Source organism: Ischnura elegans, chromosome 8, assembly GCF_921293095.1.
Source record: "Ischnura elegans chromosome 8, ioIscEleg1.1, whole genome shotgun sequence".
NCBI classification, from domain to species: Eukaryota; Metazoa; Arthropoda; class Insecta; order Odonata; family Coenagrionidae; genus Ischnura; species Ischnura elegans.
This window is the reverse complement of record NC_060253.1, coordinates 6,401,731-6,422,944: the sequence shown is the minus strand read 5'-3', so window position 1 is coordinate 6,422,944 and position 21,214 is coordinate 6,401,731. Positions and strand designations below refer to the sequence as shown.

The following is a 21,214-nucleotide window of genomic DNA, read 5'->3' as shown; positions in this document are numbered from 1 at the left end:
CTAGTGAACGATACCAGACATTTTTACTTACGTTTGAGAAAATGGGCAGGGCGAGACACTTAAATAACATACCAAAATATTCAGTTTGGCGCCACGAAAACAAAATACTAATAAATACCGGAAAAAAAACTCGTAAGACTACAAGTGTGTGGAAAGGCTATCAATCAATATCTTTTCTGTGTGATGAAAACACAGGCCCCTTCTTGGATAATTAGGGAACTTAGTAGGGCACCAAAGATAATATTTTTCAAAACCTGGCAAAGTTGTCCCGGTTGACGGTGATTCATACACTCAAAAAAAGGATTGGATGAGACATCCAGTTTTAATTGGATAAGTGAAAGTTGGATGCAGTATCCACTGTAACAGACACGGCAACCAACGCGATTAGGTGGTATATCTAATTAAATTGGACAATCATAACTTGGTTGTAGTGTCCAAGTGTTGGTCCCCACACCAATCTCGAACATATCCCTCATCCAATAGTTGGATCCCACAGCCAACTCAATGGATAAGGCGACTATTATCGCTTCTGCGTCAGTCATCACTATAGCGACGGACTCCCAAACAGTCCTTATAATAAACAACTCGTAAGTGAGCATGTTTGGCGTGCTTTGTGGTAAGTAAATAGCTTTTAAGTTTGCTCTTGCTGGTGAGAAAATATTGCCATTCAAATGCCAATTTTAATACTTTTTTTATATCTTAGAGCACTTTGATACGAGAAGATGACCGAGCTAAGGATTTTCTTGATGCTTTCGGCCTGAACCTTCTCGAGGAAAAATTTACCGGTAAGCTTGCTTATTGTGTTTCGTTATTATGCATAGCTCTTATTTTATATCACCGTTCAAGATTTTATCTTGTGGATTGATATTACCCCTAGGTTGGATATTGTATTTTTCAACCCATACGTTTTCTCGAAAGTACTTCCCGTCAATTTTGATGACTACCATATGAATTATACATTTCGTTAATAAATAGATGAATGCATTTTAACTTAATACATGTGTCTTACAATATCGCTTTTATTGAATGAAATGTTTGTATCCTCATTTAATCCATTGATGAAAAGTTTCAAGTAGTTTTCCATTATATTTCAATTACAATTGGATTGGATTGCAATTTCTGCACACCGGATAATCTGAGTTCCACTGTACAAGTAGAAATACAGACACTTATGCACTAATTATGAGAAGGACTCTACCCTAAATTTATATAATATAAAAGTGTAGTATCAGACACTAGCTTCTTCCAGAGACCTCTTTATTCATTTCATATCACAATCTCTTTTTCTCCTCTCCTTCCTTCCAGCTCCTATTTAAATGGCTTCCCTCTCAACAATTCCCTCTCTCTTTTCAGCAACTCATTGGCAACAATCCAAACATAAACATCAAATAAATAATAGAAATCAAAACATAAACATAATATCAAACGTTACAATGCGTGTGAACTGCAATATAGAGCTGTGTATCACGAAATTTAGAACTCAAATCCAGGATATATAGACCTATATATTATGGTATCCATATTGCAAGGTGTAACATACCACAGAATTTTAAAAATCATTTTTCTCCTGATCTAGCTATTCTTGATGTTTACATGACAAGAAGTTACGGCTGATTTATGTACTGTATAAAGAGCTTAAGTTATGAGTAGGAAGTAGCTTCCTTTTCATGCAAAACGTTGGTAACTAATTGCAAAAGAGTATAACGAATAATCATAAAGGCAAGTTTAATTATGTATTTTTTTATATATTTATTCCAGTTCCTTAGTGGAAGATTGTGAGGTGTTGATGGACACTGTGAACTTATAGGAAAATTCCCCGTGAGTTTGTGTCAGCTTGCCTTGAGGTGCCTTGGGTGAAGAGGAAGTTCACTCGTTACCGAAGTGGAAAATGTGTTGCAGTTGGTTTCGACGATTTCAGCCTTCCTGAATTTGGAAAAGTTGACAGAATAATTTCCAACGAAAATGACTGAGTGTTTCGTCTACGAAGCTCAGTAAACATTGGATTTCGACAAATTTTTGATGTTTACGAAGTTCTTGAAACCAGCATAGTAAACTACATCAATGTTGAAAACTTAATATCTTTTCAGCCTGTAATTTAGTGAAAATGCCGGACTATAGCAGCAAAATTGTATGCAGCCTTCAGATATTGCGTAACAAAATTTTTCAACTGAAAGTTTGTTTCTTTTTAAAAAGTTGCGTCATTTTTTAATAATAATTTTAATAAGTTTTATAAAAGATTACTGCTTTCTTATATCATTTAACCCATTTGAATTATTCATGGCATTCAATTCCACATGATAGTGATCCGAGGTGAGTAAGTCTTCAAGGTAACAAGTTGCAGTGAAAATGATGAACCCCAAAATTTACGGTAAATAAACATTTTATTTAAAAAATGCATTTTCTAACTCTAATGTTCGTCGTAAGTGGTGGAAATAGTACGACGAAAGGATTTTATAATGTTTCTTTCAAATGGTAGCACTATCAATAATAATATCCGTTGAAATATTACCCATTCATTAAACGCTACGGCAACAATTTCGCAAGGTTGTGGCATCCAATATAGATGGACGTAAGACCCAACGACGCTGGCTTGTTGTATCCAACGAGTTGGTTGTCACAACCATTTCTCACCCAGCCATTTAAAATGGCTCCCTCATCCAACTAACTGGATGGGGCCATAGCAACCATTTAAATTGGATGTGGGATCCAACTATTGGATACAACAGCCAATTTTTTCTTTCAGTGTAAGTAGTCCTTGAACAAGGGATGGCCCCTAATGAGTTATATAAGAGTTTATTAATGATGCAAAACAGAATGAATACGTTACTATGGAAAGGCTAGCTGATATGACAGTGGAATAGAGAGCTGCGTGCAATGAATTTAGGATTGTTTACTTTTGATGATGATGATATTTAAAAGTGCATTTGGGAGAGAAAATGTTTGCTAATTTAATTATTAAAATTCTTAATACTTCTCCTCGATCACTCACTACAGAAAGTGTTCCTGAAATATTTACTTACTCTTGTTCATATCACACAATGCTCAAAAGTCTCCCAACGTTACTAACAAAATTGTTATTGTTTTTAACTCTCACCGCGTCAGGCGCAGAGTCCTAAGCGTAAAATATTATCTTGGGCCAACTTCTTTTCCATGTCCCTTCATGATACGACCGATTTTTCACGATCCACGTGATCCGCATGAACCATTTCGATTCATTATGATCCATTTAAACGAATAACGGGAGTCGGTTCTTTATAACGAATCGTTCATGATGAAAGATACATTCATGACCATTCATCTGCAGAGATTGGAGGTTTAGTCTGTTTCCGCGACGATTGGCCGTAGAGCTGCGGAAAAAATAAGACATAGTCCAGAGTCGGCGAAAAGACAGAAAATGTCGTGATATCTTTTTTTCCAAGTGAGCTTTGGACCGCTCGCGCGTGGACCCGTGTTGGCTACTACGCAGGCGAACTGGAATTCGAAGAGTTATGAGAATTTTGTAATGCACGCACGAAGTTAACTGAAAATTTGTTTCCATTGATTTCCATCGATATATTGAGACTTTTTTTAAATGTGGGGGAGTGCAGATCAAAATACGAGCAGCATAAAACTGTAGCCTAGGCAGAAAATTTAAGGGTTCTGGGCGAACCCTTCGAGGGTACAACGCACCGGGGCCGGGAACCAAGCCAGTGGCTTTTACGCCCGATCACCCCGGGAGGGGGAGGAGAGGAAGGAAAAGGGAAAGAGGCGCCGCCGCGATGGGAGCCCGTCGACGCCTCTGGGGTATGGGATGGGTTCGGAAGGGATGGGACGGAGGGAGGGAAAAACACCTCGACGCCATAGAAGCGAAGAGGGCCCTACTAATTAGCGAAACCAGGCAAAACCATTATTGTGCCAGCGATTTTAGAGGAATTTCCTATGAGGAAGAAAAATCCATCGATCAAATCGCTAGATAAATAGAATAGATGTAGCTGAGGCAAAACAACCTCTCGCATTTGTGAAATAAACAAATGCTTCCTCAATTGTACAGCCGGACTCAAAAGTATTGCAACAAATGGAGCGGCGCCACTTTCGCCGCAGTTTTGAAATCGATTTTCGGTGGGAGGGAAATTTGAACAACATTTCCACTTCCCGCAATATTTTTATAACAACACCATTAAAGGGAAATGTATGCGGGATATGTGCGGTGTTTAATACCACATAAATGTTGCAGATCATGCTAGATAATAAATCTACGTCCAGAACGTCACTTTACTTCCTCTCGTAAGTTGGCCGATCCGTCGAAGTATATTGTCTTACAATTAACGCTGAAGCTTTTCGATCAGCGAAAGCGAACAAAACATACACATGAAATATCCGTCTTAATATCACAGCAAATAATGCCATTGAGTGTTAAAATTCAGTTTGATTTAGTGACACTAGAAGACTGGTTCATTACCTTTCCTAGCAGAGCTTGTAATGAGTCCCCTTCGGAGTCAACGAGTGAGATAGTGGTTAAGGAGAACCATTACTACAGTAGTAATCCGAAGTCGGTCTCTAACCTCTCTGCAATTATTTTTTTTCAGCTACATGGTATGGCAGAAACAATTTTAAAACTCCACTTTAATGCATATTAACTTAATTTGCTTTCCGCATATATCATTATTCGTTTTTACCGAAATATCAATTCACCAATAATATGTAAAATATTTCAGTCAGGCACACTGCTTCATCAAGTCCTTTTTCGTATTGCCCGATTATTCTGTCGTTTTCAATTATATGTAGACTAGGGTGGTCCTTATTTTAAAATTTTTCGAATTTCTTTTGGGACGCCCACCCGTTTTGTTCCATTTTGGGAGAAAATAAACCATGAAAATTATTTTTGCAATCGGAAAACGTCCTTTGAAATTATGGTATTTTTCGGTGTTTTTCGGACATAACTGAAGATGATGTCACCCTCGGATTATTCTACCACTCTTTTGTCCTCTACAACTACTCATTAGACATTTTCAGTATATCATCTCAAATTTCTTTCACTTCGCCCTTTGGATCGCGAAATATCGCACCGAGAGTGAGCGCGCGCCACCCCAGTTAGACAATAGGGTGGTTTCCTATTATTTTTTATTGCCTAAATCGAAATATTATTTCTCATGGATTACGTATTTTACGCTTTTAGATTTTTAAATGACGATATCTGTTTTTCGCGATTAAATGAAAAGTGAAAAATTTCAAGCGCACGAAAACGCGACGGCTAAGTATGAATGCCGGGAAAAGCCCGTCATTCTGGTTCCCGCTGCCGGAAGTGAGGTGACCTTGGGGCGAGGCTTTGTGCGCTGATACGACGCAGGATGCTAGCTGGTAGCGCTTGGCTTCAGTAATGATTATTAATACCTTATCAAACGAAGAAAACTTCGCGACCTGAGGCAGTTTTAATAGGTGATTATTAAGTCATGTTTCCCTGAGATCTGTGCCTCATGCATGCATTGGTAATATCAAACGATGTAAAACTCCCATCTACTCGTATAGAAACTAGGCCCCTGTGACGTCACGTGGAGTGGCATCGCATGGGCGCCAATCTGGCCTTTTTCAAATGAGGATAAAATTGACCAATTCCATTCGTCTAAACCGGTATTTCTAAAACCAAATAATTTGTATATTATGAATGGTGGGTAACGAATCGCAATCAATGCCTTCGTTTTTTTGTTTGATGAAGAAAACTACCCTATTTGGGTGGCACGCGGGTTGCACACTCTCAATATTTGTTGATCATTCTCACTCTTCTTAAAAGAATGAAATTCTTTAGATAGACTTTAAGGCCCGTATCCAGAAACCTCACTACTGCTAGATACGTCATCAGATGATGACGTAGCCGCTGTAGCGGCCGAGCACCGCTACGGGCACCGCTGCAAAAGTCTAGTGAGGTCCATGGCACACTACTCGCTACAAGTAATATGGCCGCCGGGTTTCGTCTGCTTATCGTCTCGCATTTATTATTAATAATTATTGATGTTTAAAGGGCTATAAGCTCATGATAATTATTTATTATTACTTAAAAAGATAGTAAGAATGCTTCAATAACCATATTTTATCCTAATGAGTAAATATTTTACCTAATTTAACTACCAATAAATACCTACTGTCAACAATACCGTGATGAAACCTCTTAGGATTCACCGTTTTATTTGCAATTAACTTCTAAACGGGCCCTGTCATGCCTTGAAAACCATTTATAATTAAATAAAAATAAATTAGGGACACAAGAATGTCTCGCCTTGATGCTTTTGAAATACTTTTTTACGAAAAATAACCATTGTCAACGCAACTATGCTGAAACCTCGTCGACTTTGCCATTCTAATAGCTATTAACTTTGGTATAGACCGTGGCTTTCCTTGAAAACCATTAATATTATATATATATAAGTGCCCAAATAAAGTTGCAATCACCAGCTTTGTGTCTCTGATATCCAAAATTTGCGTAAAATACTCAAAGCGACAAAGTCGTCTTCCAGTCAGCTACGTCCATTCTCAGTTACTGCTAGTTTGAATAATTTCAGTTCCGAGCCATTGAAAACCATGTTCAATTACGTGAAAACTTACCTATAATGATTTATGCCGTCACAAAAATGATGAGTTAAAGTTTAAGGGAAGGGTCGATGGAAATGGCATATTGCTTCTCAGTCCGTTTACAATAGCACATGATATTCATCTCATAATGAATGTCACGTAAATCTTTGGACGTTGCAATACAATACATGTATCTATTATATTACCTCAAAGTCTAAAATATCCAACTATACCAATGCAATCGACAGTTGTACGAGTATATTTGTCAACCACAATGACGAATTGCGCAAGTGACACCAAGGATTATTCAGCAATAAATACCACCACAAGAATTACTGAGTTCACAAACTTGTATTTATTAACGTCGTAAAACTCACTTTCAATTCAACAAATAAAATGATCACACTTTACAAGAACACTTGTCCAAAAAAAAGTACTCACGAAGAAAATCAACATCAACACGACACGTACTGTTACTTCACAAATCTAATTAACACAAATTGCAAATAAAATTGTCCAGGAAATGTTCACACGAAGAAAATCGGGAGCGAATACACTAACTGTAACTTCACAAATCAAATTACACATACATTGCGGACACAAGAAGTCGGTAATTAGAGCGAAACATCGGCAGCGACGACCCGTACAACTTAATAACGGCACTATTTTAAAAAAATGCTCACTTTCCTTTCATTTCGCATTGTCAACAATAATTGTAACAGATGAAACATTTTATTTAAAAAATCATCAATAAAGTCAGCACCGAAACTAGGGTGTCCTGAACAAAACTTGATGAGGTTACTCTTTTCCGCCCAGATTGGTGCATTTTCGGGGTGCGGGGTCTGGGGCATCGGCCGGCTTTCCCCGGCGGCTTAGTACACGTCGCGAGATTTCTGAACACGAAGATTTATCAGCATGTACCAGCTGGTTCTCAATGATAACTTTGCCGATTTAAAGGGACACTTTTCACATAATGAACGGAACCAGATTCACAGAAGAAACTTGAAGAACCAAGAAAATCCCATGGAACCGAGAATAAATTCCGTGTGAGATACCGCATCTCCTAAGACATCTTATTTCCACGAACACCACTAAAAAAGAGAAATTATATCAATAATTTCCATTCAGATTTTAAGAGCAAGACAAAAGATTCTCCGCTGAAATTTCACAAATCACGGCCTAATAATGTGCTTACCTTCGTTACGCCATCGTGCCGATTAAAATTCAACCTCCACCTTCTTCCATGCCATAGCCTTTAAAGAAAGACTCACAGCATTGGTTTTCTTGCACTCCAATACAACTTTCCTATCAATAATTAGTTTTAAAATCAAACTCTTCTTCTACGCCGAGATTCTTCTTCCAACCCGTTTTTATTTTGCTTACAAACAAAGTCGCGTTGCGATATTCGTTATTCAATTGTCGCCCTTAGTTCCTCTCAAAGCCCGCATAGTAGGGACCAGCCCCATGACACTTCCTATCCCACTCCATTGGGAACCCATGGTCTTTTATTGAAGTCGTTTCCTCAACCTGCCGCACGTTTGCCGGGGCGGCGCCACGTATTCTGGAGGGCAAGAATTAGCGGGTAAGTTAATTTCCGTATTGTTGAGCGCATACTACAGGTGAGTGGAAATAGTCATTTTTGTAATTAATTAAGATTTATTTTTCATTTATTTTCGAATGTTAGTCTTCTGCATTATTTCTTTATTGTTCTACATTAATATTTCGTGGATATATATCGCGGATTTACTGAAAAAAGGAAAATGCCGTGGACATGTGTGGTACCGCGTTGCACCACTGGTTATGACCACAAGACTTCGGGGATTTCGCTTTTTAGAGTCCCCGAGGACCCAGAGAAGCGATGAAATAGCTGTACGATTCCTTTTTTTGGTGTGCTAAAGCTGCAAAATTTATACATATTTTAAATTACAGGTTCTGCTGTTCCAGTGTTCAATGTCATTCACAGTGGAGGAATGAAGTAACACTGAGAAAATGCAAGATGTGCGACGGCTTTCATCAACTATTCATCATTCTCTCCTACTAAATTGAATCTCTTAGAATGATTAGTAATTAGAAATAGAAATTAGTAATAGAAAGAATTAATAGAAATGTTAAATTGTGAGTACTGAAAATTTATTTTTCATGACATTACCTTGCATTGATTGTATAAATAATCTCAGTTTCAATAGCATTGTGTAATCATTCTGGAAATGTAGATTTGATGTGTGTGTACATTATATAAGTTGGAAAAATGTGAACCGTTTTCATTCTTAATACCTCTTTCGATGATTTCTTTTAATGCAGCTGTTATCGATGGTGCGCATAGGCGGATCCAGGGGGGGGGCATGGGGGCACGTGCCCCCGCCAGACCCTCAAAAATATGCAAGATTTTTAATACGGTCCCATTATCATTGCGTTCGTTTTGTATTACGAGGTATCCTTGTGCCCCACCCAGAACAAAATCCTGGATACGGCCTTGATTGTGCCCCTCCCAGAAAAAAATCCTGGATCCGCCCCTGATGGTGCGTGCAACTCTCATGAAAAGTACATTTACCGCGTATTAGCAGTATTAGCCTGTGGTTTCTGTCGTACTACTCATCTTATTTTTGGGCGAGGGATAATATTTCAGATTTGCCAGCACCTGAAAGTGATCAGACATCCGCAAATCCCTTGGATTATATCCATTGCACTGTTTTCGTGGAAGTTTATTCGGAAATTATTTGCAAAATCTCTTTCGTTATTATCTTTCATATGGTATTTTACTTCCTTAAATCTCAAATTATTCCTTTGGTGAGAAGGCAAGCATCGTTATAAAATAGCCTTTAACGGTAATAATGGTACTTCCGGAAATTATTCACCCTGTTCAACGATTAAATATGCCTATAGGGTGGTTTCCTATCATTTCTTTATTGCCTAAATCGAAAGATTATTACTCCTGGAGTACGTATTTCACGCTTTTAGATTTTTTAATGACAATATCTATTTTTCGCGATTAAATGAAAAGTGAAAATTTTCAAGCGCGCGAAAACGCGACGCGTAAGTATGAGTGCCGGGAAATCTCTCCGTACGTCGTATTTCTGGTTCCCCCTCCCGCCCGGTGAGGTGACCTTGAGGCGAGGCTTAGCGCTGATACGTCGCAGGCTGCTAGCGGGTAGCTGAGTACCCTGCTGGGTGGTAGCGCTTGGCTTAAATAAGGATTATTAATACCTTATCAAATGAAGAAAACTTTCCGACCTTAGCCAGTTTTAATAAGTGATTATGAAGACATGTTTCCCTGAGCTCTGTGACTCATGCATACATCGGTAATCTCAGACGATGTAAAACTCCTATCCTCTCATGTAGAAACTAGGTCCCTGTGACGTCACGTGGAGTGGCATCGCATGGGCGCCAATCTGGCCCTTTTCAAATGAGGATAAAAATGGACCATTGCCATTCGTCTAAACCGGCATTTCTAAAACGAAATTAATTTGTATATTATGAAAACACTAATGGTGGGTAACGAATCGCAATTATTGCCTTTTGTTTTCTTTGATGAAGGAAACTACCCTATTCTATACCCGCAAAATGTCCCTAGGATAGAATCATTTTTTTAGGTTTGCTGTGCCCTGCCATCATTTTTATCACATGATCGAGACTCAGGAGATTAAAAACATTAACATACGTCACTTCATAAGAAGTGTTTCACTTCGGCCTTGGTAAGAAGCCGTTTGCGTTTCTGATATTATATTTGTTAATAGTGTTTGAAAGCAAGGAATAACATCTATATTCTTATAAGGCCGTGGAAACATGCCGATGGGCTCAGAGGCAATGGTGCGTACGTAGCTTCTATGACAACTTATATTAAGGTTTTCAACAAGATAGCTATAAATAATTATTTCCTTAAAAATACCTTTCCTCACTACATAAGGTTTTAACTGCTGACAATCTTTCGTTATGGCTGTAACTGATTTTACAAAGGTATGGAAGCAGAAGAAGCTGAAATCCAACGCCTTCCATTTTATTAATACTCACGTATGAGAACGATTTCTAGGTATTTTTCGCTATAAGATGTTAAGTGCATATTAACTTGTTAACTAGTAACCACTGTCGATGTGTTTATATTCATTTTTGCCACAAATTAGTTCATAATTACTGAAGTATCGTATACAGATACGTAGGAAACTTGCCCTTCAGGATAGGTGGCGCCCCTACCGGCCTCAACGGGAAACGGCTTCATTAAATGACCATACCTAAACGGAGAGTGTCCAGACCTTCTCATATTCTAAGACCGTGGTAGGGACTCAAAATGTCGCTAAATTCGTCTACGTCATCAATCCAGCCCAAAATAAATGTGGCAACACTGCCCCCACCCATTTGGAGCGTTTTGGAGTAGTGAGGTTTCTGGATACAGCATTCAGCGGTGCGCGCCGCTACAAGCTGAAGCATGGTTTCTGGATACGGCCCTAAACTTCGTCAATATAACCTTGAATGATATATCCATCTCTTTTTATTGCCAATACGGGCTTAGTATCAGTGGTTTATTCTCCACATCTAAATCTCCATTGTAGACACGAGACCCGCTTAATTGATGAGGCCGGGTCGCTGAAAACTTGTTAGGTTGGCAAATGAAGCAACCTGCATTCCTTGTCTTCGCGGCGAGCCGACGAGGACGGACATGGACGCGACTGAGCAACCGAACCTGGAGTCAAACTGCAGGAGCAACTGCCCAATCGGCAAGGTTTTTCCTAACTTTGGATTCATATTTGGACTCACCGTTTACCTCTTGCCAACACGTGGCTACTTAGCCGAGAGTGTCTATACTGTGCACTGTAACTTCATGAGATTCTTGCGAGGGATCAAGTCCTAAGTAATCAATTTTTAAGTAAGAAGACTCACAGCGATTCGCCTTCTCCGCAAACCTCGCGTGATAGCCCGTCGTCGCATGGACGGGAGTTCGCACGGGAGCGGCTGCGGGAATTGTCTCGGGATCGCCGGCGAGAGCGGCGATGTATTACATTTAGGGCGTAATCCAGTACACGCTCCCAATGCTCCCGCTTCAGACGCTACAGATTCGTGGTCCACTTTCGCTCCTATCGCTCCCAGTGCTACCCTACTGGATCACGGCTGGAGCGATTGTAGCATTTGTTAGTCGTTTGTTTTACTAGTATCGTCTGCTCGGATATTAGATCGTCTGAATTAGGGATTGTTATAGCCCCTTGTGTACTTTACTTAGCGTGTTAGAGAGGTCAGTAATATAAATGACAAAAAGAATATGACCATGGGGTACACCACAAGAAACCTATTTAATATTTGATCTTCATTGGATACCATGATCGGGCACCACAGCAGACCGATGCTTGTCCTGAAGATTTTACCCACTGGTTTGCAAATCCTCTAACAACAAGGTGATAAACTTAAACTATAAAGAGCAGATCATATGATACATATAAAAGAAGATAAGACCGATTAAATACCTTATTAGAGAAATTTCAATGAAACAAAAAATAAGCCTAATTAACTTAACTCACCTAAAAGCCTGCGTTTAAACGATACACGTACAAGTTAATGCCTGTTTGCGTGAATTATTTTTGTGGACCGAAACGGAACATGTACGAATGTTTGAACCAAGCTAAAATAGGTTAAATTTGTCGATCATGCATTTGCACAAGTTGAGTGGTTACACGTGTAACCACTTAACGTGCCACAACGCAACCGTACGGTACATTTCGTGTTCTTTCTCGCGTTAATACATTTAGACTTGTGCGGATTTATGTAGGTATAAAAAGGCCTTAAGTGGAGTGTCCTTTATGCGATTTATCAATTGCACTCATGACATTGTATGACAGTCTCAAAAGCAGTCCTACACTTGAACCAATCTCGTCAACAACGAGCCTTAAGCATAAATGCAATGCGTGTCAACCTGACCTTAAGAAAATTACATAAGTAAAACACAACCGAACATCAATAATTGATTAAACTTCAGTTGAAGATTAGAGGAAGATATCATCATTTAACAGAGAATACAATCTTCATGGGGAAAGCTTGAAGAAAACCTAGGTTGGCCGCCAAAAAGCAACAAACGGAATGCTTTAACTAGAAGTTCACGTACCCTAACCTAAGAAGTCATATTCTATCTCAATTTCACGTAATATCAAGTTCAAATAACTAATAATTGATCTAAAAAACAAATAAATCAATATAACTTACAAAATTAACATAATTCTTATGTAACGGACGGAATGCTTCGACCGGAAAGTTCACTCACTACATGTCTTATTAATTTCGAATAGCCATTTTCTATCTCCCCTTCTCGCTAGCTCAAGCTTAAACCACTAATAATTAAATAATATTATATATAATTAATTATCACAACAAATTTTATAAGATATCTTGGTCTTGCCGCTCAATTTCTTCCCCGATCTGGCCCGTGGCGACTCTGAATTGTGAAACCATTGAGTTACAGCCATTTGCCTCACAGTAATATCCCCCGAATAGTTCTTTAACCATTTGGTTTTAGCATTTACTATCCAGGCTATCTTAGCGACTTCTTCCATCAACTGCAAATGGTCATATTATTGCCGGCCAGGTCCACAATTGTTATGAACACCATTTTCTTTTGCCTTCCTTCCCGTTCAAATTCGCGCTGAAAACCGGTTCGCTCCAGCCGCCCTACCTATTTCTTGGGAGCGTTTGTAGCGAGAGAGAAGCGAATATAGTGACGTCATGCGTGACGTACGAGAGCGCCACGGGAGCTTTTGTAGCTTCTACTGGACCATGAAAAGACTCGCTTCCAGTGCTTCGGAGCACTGGGAGCTTGTACTGGACTACGCCTTTAGTGACCATGTTAATGACTATTGCTCTTGCTGCACTCAAATATATACATATAATACTGGATCTTAATGCATCTGGTTTTTTTGGGGTAGCTACCTTACACTACTAAGAAGTGACAGTATATAAATATAACTAATAACTTACCATCATAGGTGGATCTAGAGGGGGGAGCACGGGGGCTCGTGCCCCCCCAGACCCTTTAAAAAGAAACTCAGAAATAAATCCTGGATCCTCCCCTGCATATAAATCCTGCCCCTATATATATGTATAAATACCTCAGGAAATTCTTCTATGAGGTGTAAAACACAAAAATGTCCCAGGTGGGCGCACACAGTAAAGTACACACTTGATACAAGATGAAAATAAATAAATTTTCAGGGGCACCTACCACCTTCCTCAGAGTTAGGAAAGATTTTTATTAAATTGCCTTGTACTGTGTGTGCCCAACCTGGAATATTTTCATCTTATATGTATAAATATTCGAGGCTGATATCCCAAATCCCCTTCCCCTCCATCTTACTATTTAACAGTGTTATATATAAAAAAAACCAATGCAAATTAGCTATGAAAATGAGGCTCTAATTTTCATGGTTGAACTGACCTGGCAGATCGCTGCTGAGTTCTCAGTCAGCCAGAAAGGTATGACGAGTTTGGGTGTTATGTAGCTTTTCTGCACTGATACTCTTTTGTCGTCGCTTTGGAGGAATCAGACAACGATACACTCGTTACAAGCTTTTCAGCTTCTTAACGATGAAATAATCTTTCAGCATTATAACAGTTCATTGATTACTGGAATACATAATGAAATGTAACCACATAATTTGAAAATTGGAGTGCTGGAGGGCTTGTGGTCTTCTCAGCAGATGCGTTGCAGGTAGTCACCTCCAGGGGAAAAATATGGGGGATGTTTATGCCCCCAAAATACCCCTATGGTTATAAAAAAATAAAACGTACATTATTAAAAACAATTTTCACTGATCAATCATTACCAGTACTATTACACTTATTCGCAAAATCACATTCATCCATTGTTATCCAATCCATTGTTAAAGCCCTACCTAACAAAGTAACTCAACATGCACGCCTGAATTAATCAGACGCCACAATATGGACTCATTGTCACGATGTCCGAAGGCCTGCCTAGTCTGAGTTATTTATAATCGACAGTTATATATAATTTATATAACCCATATTCTCCTGTTCCAAATCTAAACTGTAGCCAGAAAAATACATATTCCTAATATTTTTGTGTAACAATGTCATATTATCATTACAAAAAATGGATTAACAATGTTAACAAATTGCCTATTTGCATACAATTGAATGAATTAAAATATTGCTATGCACACAATATATTCCCAATGTAATTGCACCTTGATGGATGCTTTCAAAATATGTTCACTTTATTTAGGTTAATTGTCAACATACGAATGTAAAATTTTGTCAATACCTTAATGACATTCCATTTTACTGGATTTCTAACAGTTTAACAACACTTTAATTTTTACAAAAATTACATTAAAATGTTTTATTTTATGTCATCAATCACAAAGATATTAAAATATTTTATTTTTACAACATCTCCATAGTAACAAGGTCAAAGGTATATAGAAAATAGTTTTATTGCCTTTACTTGTACAAAGTGGTAGGGAGAAATTACATGCACACCATTTAATAACATTTAAAATTAATAATTTCAAATGCTTGTAAAATAATATCATTAAAAAAATCGAGACAAAATATCAACAACAAAAATGCACCTCGACCTTAGCAATGGGTACAATTTATTCTGGCCAGGGTGTTACTTAATTATATTTTCATGGTCGCAATATACGAAGACCTGCCTATTCTGAGTAATTTCTTATCAACTGTAAGATACAATATTAAATCCCTACTCTCCTGCCCCAAGTCTAAACTATAGCTGGAAAAAATACATGTATTAGTTACAAAAATAAAAAAAGGCTCTGTACATTATTATCGAAAAACATCACAAAAACAGTAATGCAAATGGTACTAAGTACTGGAATAAATATCACAGCAACATATCATACATTATATTCAATGGTTTCACATATTTAAATACAAAGCACAAATGCACCAACTGTTTTAGCCACGGATAAGTCATATTTGCATGTTATCAAATAACCTTTACAATTTGCAACTCATGCGGAAAAACCACAAACTTTGGAAGAAAAAAATATTCCATCACATTCCCAATAAGGGTGCAATTTTGTAAGCATTTGGTGCAAATTAATGACTTATCCCTGTTTCACCCCCTCCCCACGATGAGGGAACAGTTTGGATTTGAGGGGGGCATGCACTACACTACTTACTACACTACTACCAAAATTAATAAGAATAAAAAAACTACACAAAATATAATTAGCAATTCATAACAATCAAGAACTACTACTACTAATATCATTCATTCATTCATAAACCACATTCCATTCACTCATTCAAAAAATCACATTCCATTCACTCATTCATAAAATCACATTCCATTCACTCATTCCTCAAATCTCATTCATCCATTCATACAGCCCTGCCTACCTAAATACTGCTTTATACGCCTGAATTAATTAAACGCCTAAATACGGAATCGTGGCCACGATATACGAAGACCTGCCTAATCTGAGTTATTTATACTCGACGGTAGGACGCAATATAAAATCCCTACTCTCCTTCCGCAAATCCTAACTATAGCTGGAAAAAATACATGCATAAATAAAAAATATACAAACACCCTGTACAATAATTGCAACAAAAAATGCAAAAAAACAACTATCTTCAGGCACGGTGTCTTCTTTCTTCTTATCTTCATTCTTCCTTTCTTTACGATAAAATCCTCAAGTCTCTAGTTGTTGGCGCAGTAACCTTCAGGTGTCCATTTCGTGGACCTCCACAGTAGCCTCCAAAAGCAATCGCTGTCGTTGCCCACAAGCTTGACCTGTGGTAATGTAACAAAACATTCTCATAATCCAACAAAGGGGACACCTAAAAAGTTAACTCTCAGCTCAGAAATATCATTTCGAGGTAGACGTTCAGAAAATATTAACTTCTTAAGTGTCTAAAAATCTTTAAAATAAAAAAATCCAAGAGTGGGTAATTGCAAATTATTTGACGATTATCTAATCGGCGATATTTCAAAGTATTTTCATTATTCTTTAAACATTTTAAAGATATGATTGGGCAATATTAAAAAAATTCCCGTAAATCATTACAGTGAGTTGAGAGTGTTATTTATATAACTTTTTTACGACTTAATTGGACTTTATGGTATTACTAAAAATCGATAGCAAATATATACCTTTCTGCATAAAATATATGTACAATTATATGAATTGGAAAACAATAATGAAATTATAAAAATCAATACGATGAAATTATTTAAAAAGACGAAAACAGAAGTTACAAATATGGCATCCATATTAAGTACACCACACCTATCCAGGAGGATGTATTTTAATAATTCCTTGTAGGATGTAATTTAATAATTAAGTCTTCTGATACGAAAGAAATAATGTAAGTTAATTCTCAAGACCATGTAAAGAGCCAGAGGTCAAAGTAGCACTTCAGAAACAAAATAGCCGAAAAAAATGAAAAAGGTATGCGCATTTTTCCGACACCATTGACTTAATAAATATTTAATAGCAAGGAAAAACGCGTCACCGGAAATTAAGTACCCAAAATTAAACAACAAAGAGTATCAATCACTGTAACATTATTTTTGCGACTTTTTAAACAATATGTCACTTATATTCATTAAATTCACGGAAAATTTCAGAAAGGTAGAAAATATGACCGGAATCTCATGTTTCCCTCGGGTAGCGTCTCCGAGGAAGTAATTACTTGAGCGCGCATGACGTTTGTTGAATTGCCAAAAGCAAGGCCAATATGGAAACCTCGACCTCCACATTACAATGAGAAAATTAAACAGCAAAGTAAATACTAATGATAGATTCGCGGAAATCCCCATAATTGTCCTTCATTCGAATTATTAAATTTAATGGAAATGAAGTTTCAAATCGAAATATATGAAAGAAAACGCTATTGTCGTCGTCAACCAATAAATGCCTTGAGATTCAGCGCGGGATTTAAGTTTTGTGAGTGTTGCAAATAAAGCGCGGGATCTTAATTTTGGGTGCGGTTTAATTAAATATTTTCGCGTTGGAAAAGTGAAAATATTTATTTATTTTCTCACGCATTCATTACTTTTATCATCGAGGTTCCTGAATGTAAAAATTAGTGTACCTTTGTGGCCACTAAATAATGTTTCTGAACTGAACTCAAAACTTGGAAGAGGAATGAATGAAATCTTACCGTCTGCCTGCGACAACGAGCTGTATTCTTTCGATCTCTCTGCACGTGCTTTCATCGAGGCCTCGAGTAGTCAACCCACACAATACGATCCAACGAACTCTGCAATTTAAAAGAAACGAACACTCATAAGAAGACAAAGCAATGTCCTAGAAAATCGACATCATGGCCGAATCAATAAATAAATTTTCTTATGGCTCTTGGACGTTACAGAGCGAATAGGCTCACCTTTTAATTAGATTTAAAAAACTTCGAGTGAAAAATAAAATTTCCCTTATTGCAGAGGAAATTAAAGTAATATTCAACTAATTTATAATTCTTATTATAATAAAATAATTCCAATTCAATGGAACTATATCTTTGTATAAATAGGAAAAATTAAGGATTGATTTTGAAGTGGGCAACCTTTCACAGGACAAAAAATAATTAAATAATTCTGATTCAGAATGAAAAATCATGATAGAAAATAAAATTTGAAATGCATACACAGATAATTAGAATCTAATTATAAATAAAAGTTATTCGGACTGTTTTATAACGTAAAAATATTTTGCGGATACTGTTAAGGGAGGTGATATTTTGACTCAAAAACATTGGTAAAGAAAATACGTTAAATGTGTGATTATGATTCATCCAGAAAAATGTTGGCACAAAAAAATATTTTGCCCATTGCAATATTTTTTCAAAACTTTTCAATTCAATTCAAAGTTAATATTCAAAGAAATATCACTTCCAGTTACTAAGTACCGAGTACTATTTTCAAACTGAGTAGGTAATGACTAAGTTGAGGAGGATATCAAGTTTATTTATTAATTTTGATGGCATGATGGGCAAATTAGAAGTTCAGTATAATCATGAGTACAATTGAGTTCCGTTAATGAATGCAAAATTGAACGTTCTCAAGCAACTCGTTAATTTCAAAATTTATATATAGGAAAAATGAACCAAATTTGAATGAATATTATGAGATCATACCGCTCCTTATCTGCTGCAACTCATGTAGAGCCGCAAGAAGCCGGCTCGGTAAGGCGCACCATCCCATCTTCTTCCAAGTGTCTTCTTTCTCCCTATCATCATGTCCAGCGATGACTCAAGCCTAAGGAGAGAGCGGGTTAGTGCATACACAAATAAATAACCCTTCCGAGGATTTGCACCACTCCAAAGCAGCACACAAGAACGTGACAATGGCATCGAAGGGAAATCATAAATTTCCTACCTAGCCACAGCCACATTCCTGCATGACGCAATGGAATATGTAATGCAAAACCACGGCACAAAAAACTAAAACTAACGCACAGAAAAAACGCCTAGCCTTACGCAAATGTATGCTCATTGGCCAGAAGGGCCCAAAGCTAAGATGTCGTCTTCTTCTGGTCCCGCGATGCCATCCTTTTCTGTCTTCTCTTCTTCCGATGAATCTTCATTCTTCTCTGCACATCCAGCGATGGCTTGCGGACCTAGGGAGAGAGCGGGTTAGTGCATACACAAATAAATAACCCTTCCGAGGATTGCATCACTCCAAAGCAGCACACAAGTAGGTGACAATGGCATCGATAGGAAATCATAAATTTCCTACCTAGCCACAGCCACATTCCTGCATGACGCAATGGAATCTGTAATGCAAAACCTCGGCACAAAAAACTAAAACTAACGCACGGAAAAAACGCCTAGCCTTACGCAAATTTTTATTCATTGGCCAGAAGGGCACAAAACTAAGCCGCAAATATCGCACTCGTCTTCTTACGATGCTCCTCTTCTTTCTTCTGCGAATACTTGCGTCTTCAATATCCTCTTCTTCGTGCAGTCTTCACTCTTCCTTCCTTGAAGTCCAGCGATGGCTTGAATCTGTGAAGAGGTAAGATTAGTGCATGCACAAACAAATAATTAAATAACACTAACATGCAAGCCCTAACGCGACGCAACGGAAAAATACTCGCAGCACACGCAAATATAAATAATCACACGCAGAAAATAATCACACGAAATCACACGATAGATAAAAAACACACGCAATCGGATTCTTGCCGTTCTTCGAGCTCAAAATTGATGTCTTCAATCTTCATGGCTGGAAGGGAAAGAGTTACAGACATGTTACAATTAAGTACAAAAAACACTCAGTTCACGCGAGGGATTATCAATGTCCACTCATTCCCGATACACACACACACACGTTATCTTCCCTCTTCATTCTTCAAGGCCCCCTACGATGTCTTCAATCTTCGGGGCCTCAGCTGCGTCTTCTTTCTTCATTCTTCACTTCTGCAATAAATGGTGTTAGTACGAAACCCACCCAAATACCTTAAAAGAAAACTACACACACAAAAATACCCACGTGGATTTCCTGCCTAAGAATGCATTCTTTGTCTCCTAGGATCGGTCTCATTCGTAGTAAATAACTTTAAAGTGCACTTTCTGGTACCTTTGTTTCAGCGCTGTTTCGAAACCTTTTTAAAGTTGCTCCTTCGAGCCGTCACCTTTCGTGTACTGTTGTTACGTAGAGCTCGTGCTTTTATAATCGAGGGTGAATTCACTTTCCACGAGGAGTCTCTCATAACTCCTGTTGTGTGGTTCAAGTCGACCCTAATTTACCATTTCACGTTCAAGATAACCTGATGTAAACCTGATGAAAATGTACGACAATGCACAGCGTCCGAGGAAAACTGCACTCCTGCCAGCCTTCAACCCAAGTCGATGAATGGTGTTCTAATTCTTCCATATTCATTCTGAAATTGAAAAAGCAAAAATGTGGATTAAAATTCGAGTCAAATCTCTCGGAATAACATAAAAGGAACCAGCATTGGATGTCCCGCGAGGCCATTGTCTTCTTCTCTTCTTCATTCTTCCTGCTCCAGCCTTCTTCTTCCCCTCACGTCCGAGGATGGCTTGCACCTAAGAAGAGAGCAAAAAATTAAATTAAATTCGGTGGTTAGATTATTAATTATGGGTCACTACACCTTCATTCAACGAGCGTTTGTCCCTGAGAAACTCAGATTTTGATATCTGTATGGGTCTACATCAACCTTAAACCCTGAGGTTTTAATACGTTATCGAATTTTAAAAAATGCCTTAAATCATATAAATCCCAACCTTTAACTATCAAATTGTTGCAGAGTCATTATTTATTGCTTATTTTATAGCTAAGTCCTTTCGGAAGTCACTCTGAGTAAAATATTTATAAAGTGCACTTCCCTATTATTGTTATAATAAAATGTTTAAAACATTGTTAATCAACTTTATCAAATAATCCATCTCAGAATTGGCCAATTATTTATTCTTTAGAATGTATGCTTATCAATTACCTTAGAATTACAAAAATTAAATTTAAATCAACTCCTGAATGATATTTTTTGAAAATATTTAAACGTTTACTTTTTCTCCCGAGCGGCTTTCCGATTACTTTTAATACCACTCTATGGACGTGTACTCATAGACTGGTAGTCTATATCATAGTAGTATGACCTACAGCATCAACTATAAACTATCAACCATGAATCCATCAAAATTTGAGACCCTACGGGACAAGCTTTTTGGAATTGAGGTGGAA

The 21,214-nt window shown here is 37.7% G+C and overlaps 1 long non-coding RNA gene across 1 annotated transcript; it reads left to right on the top strand.

Moving 5' to 3' along the window:
- The first annotated feature begins 295 nt into the window (after positions 1-295).
- LOC124164317 lies at positions 296-1,798 on the top strand. The gene is made up of 3 exons (XR_006866025.1): positions 296-616; positions 704-785; positions 1,759-1,798. It is a non-coding gene; the product is annotated as an uncharacterized LOC124164317 (long non-coding RNA).
- The last annotated feature ends 19,416 nt before the right edge of the window (positions 1,799-21,214 follow it).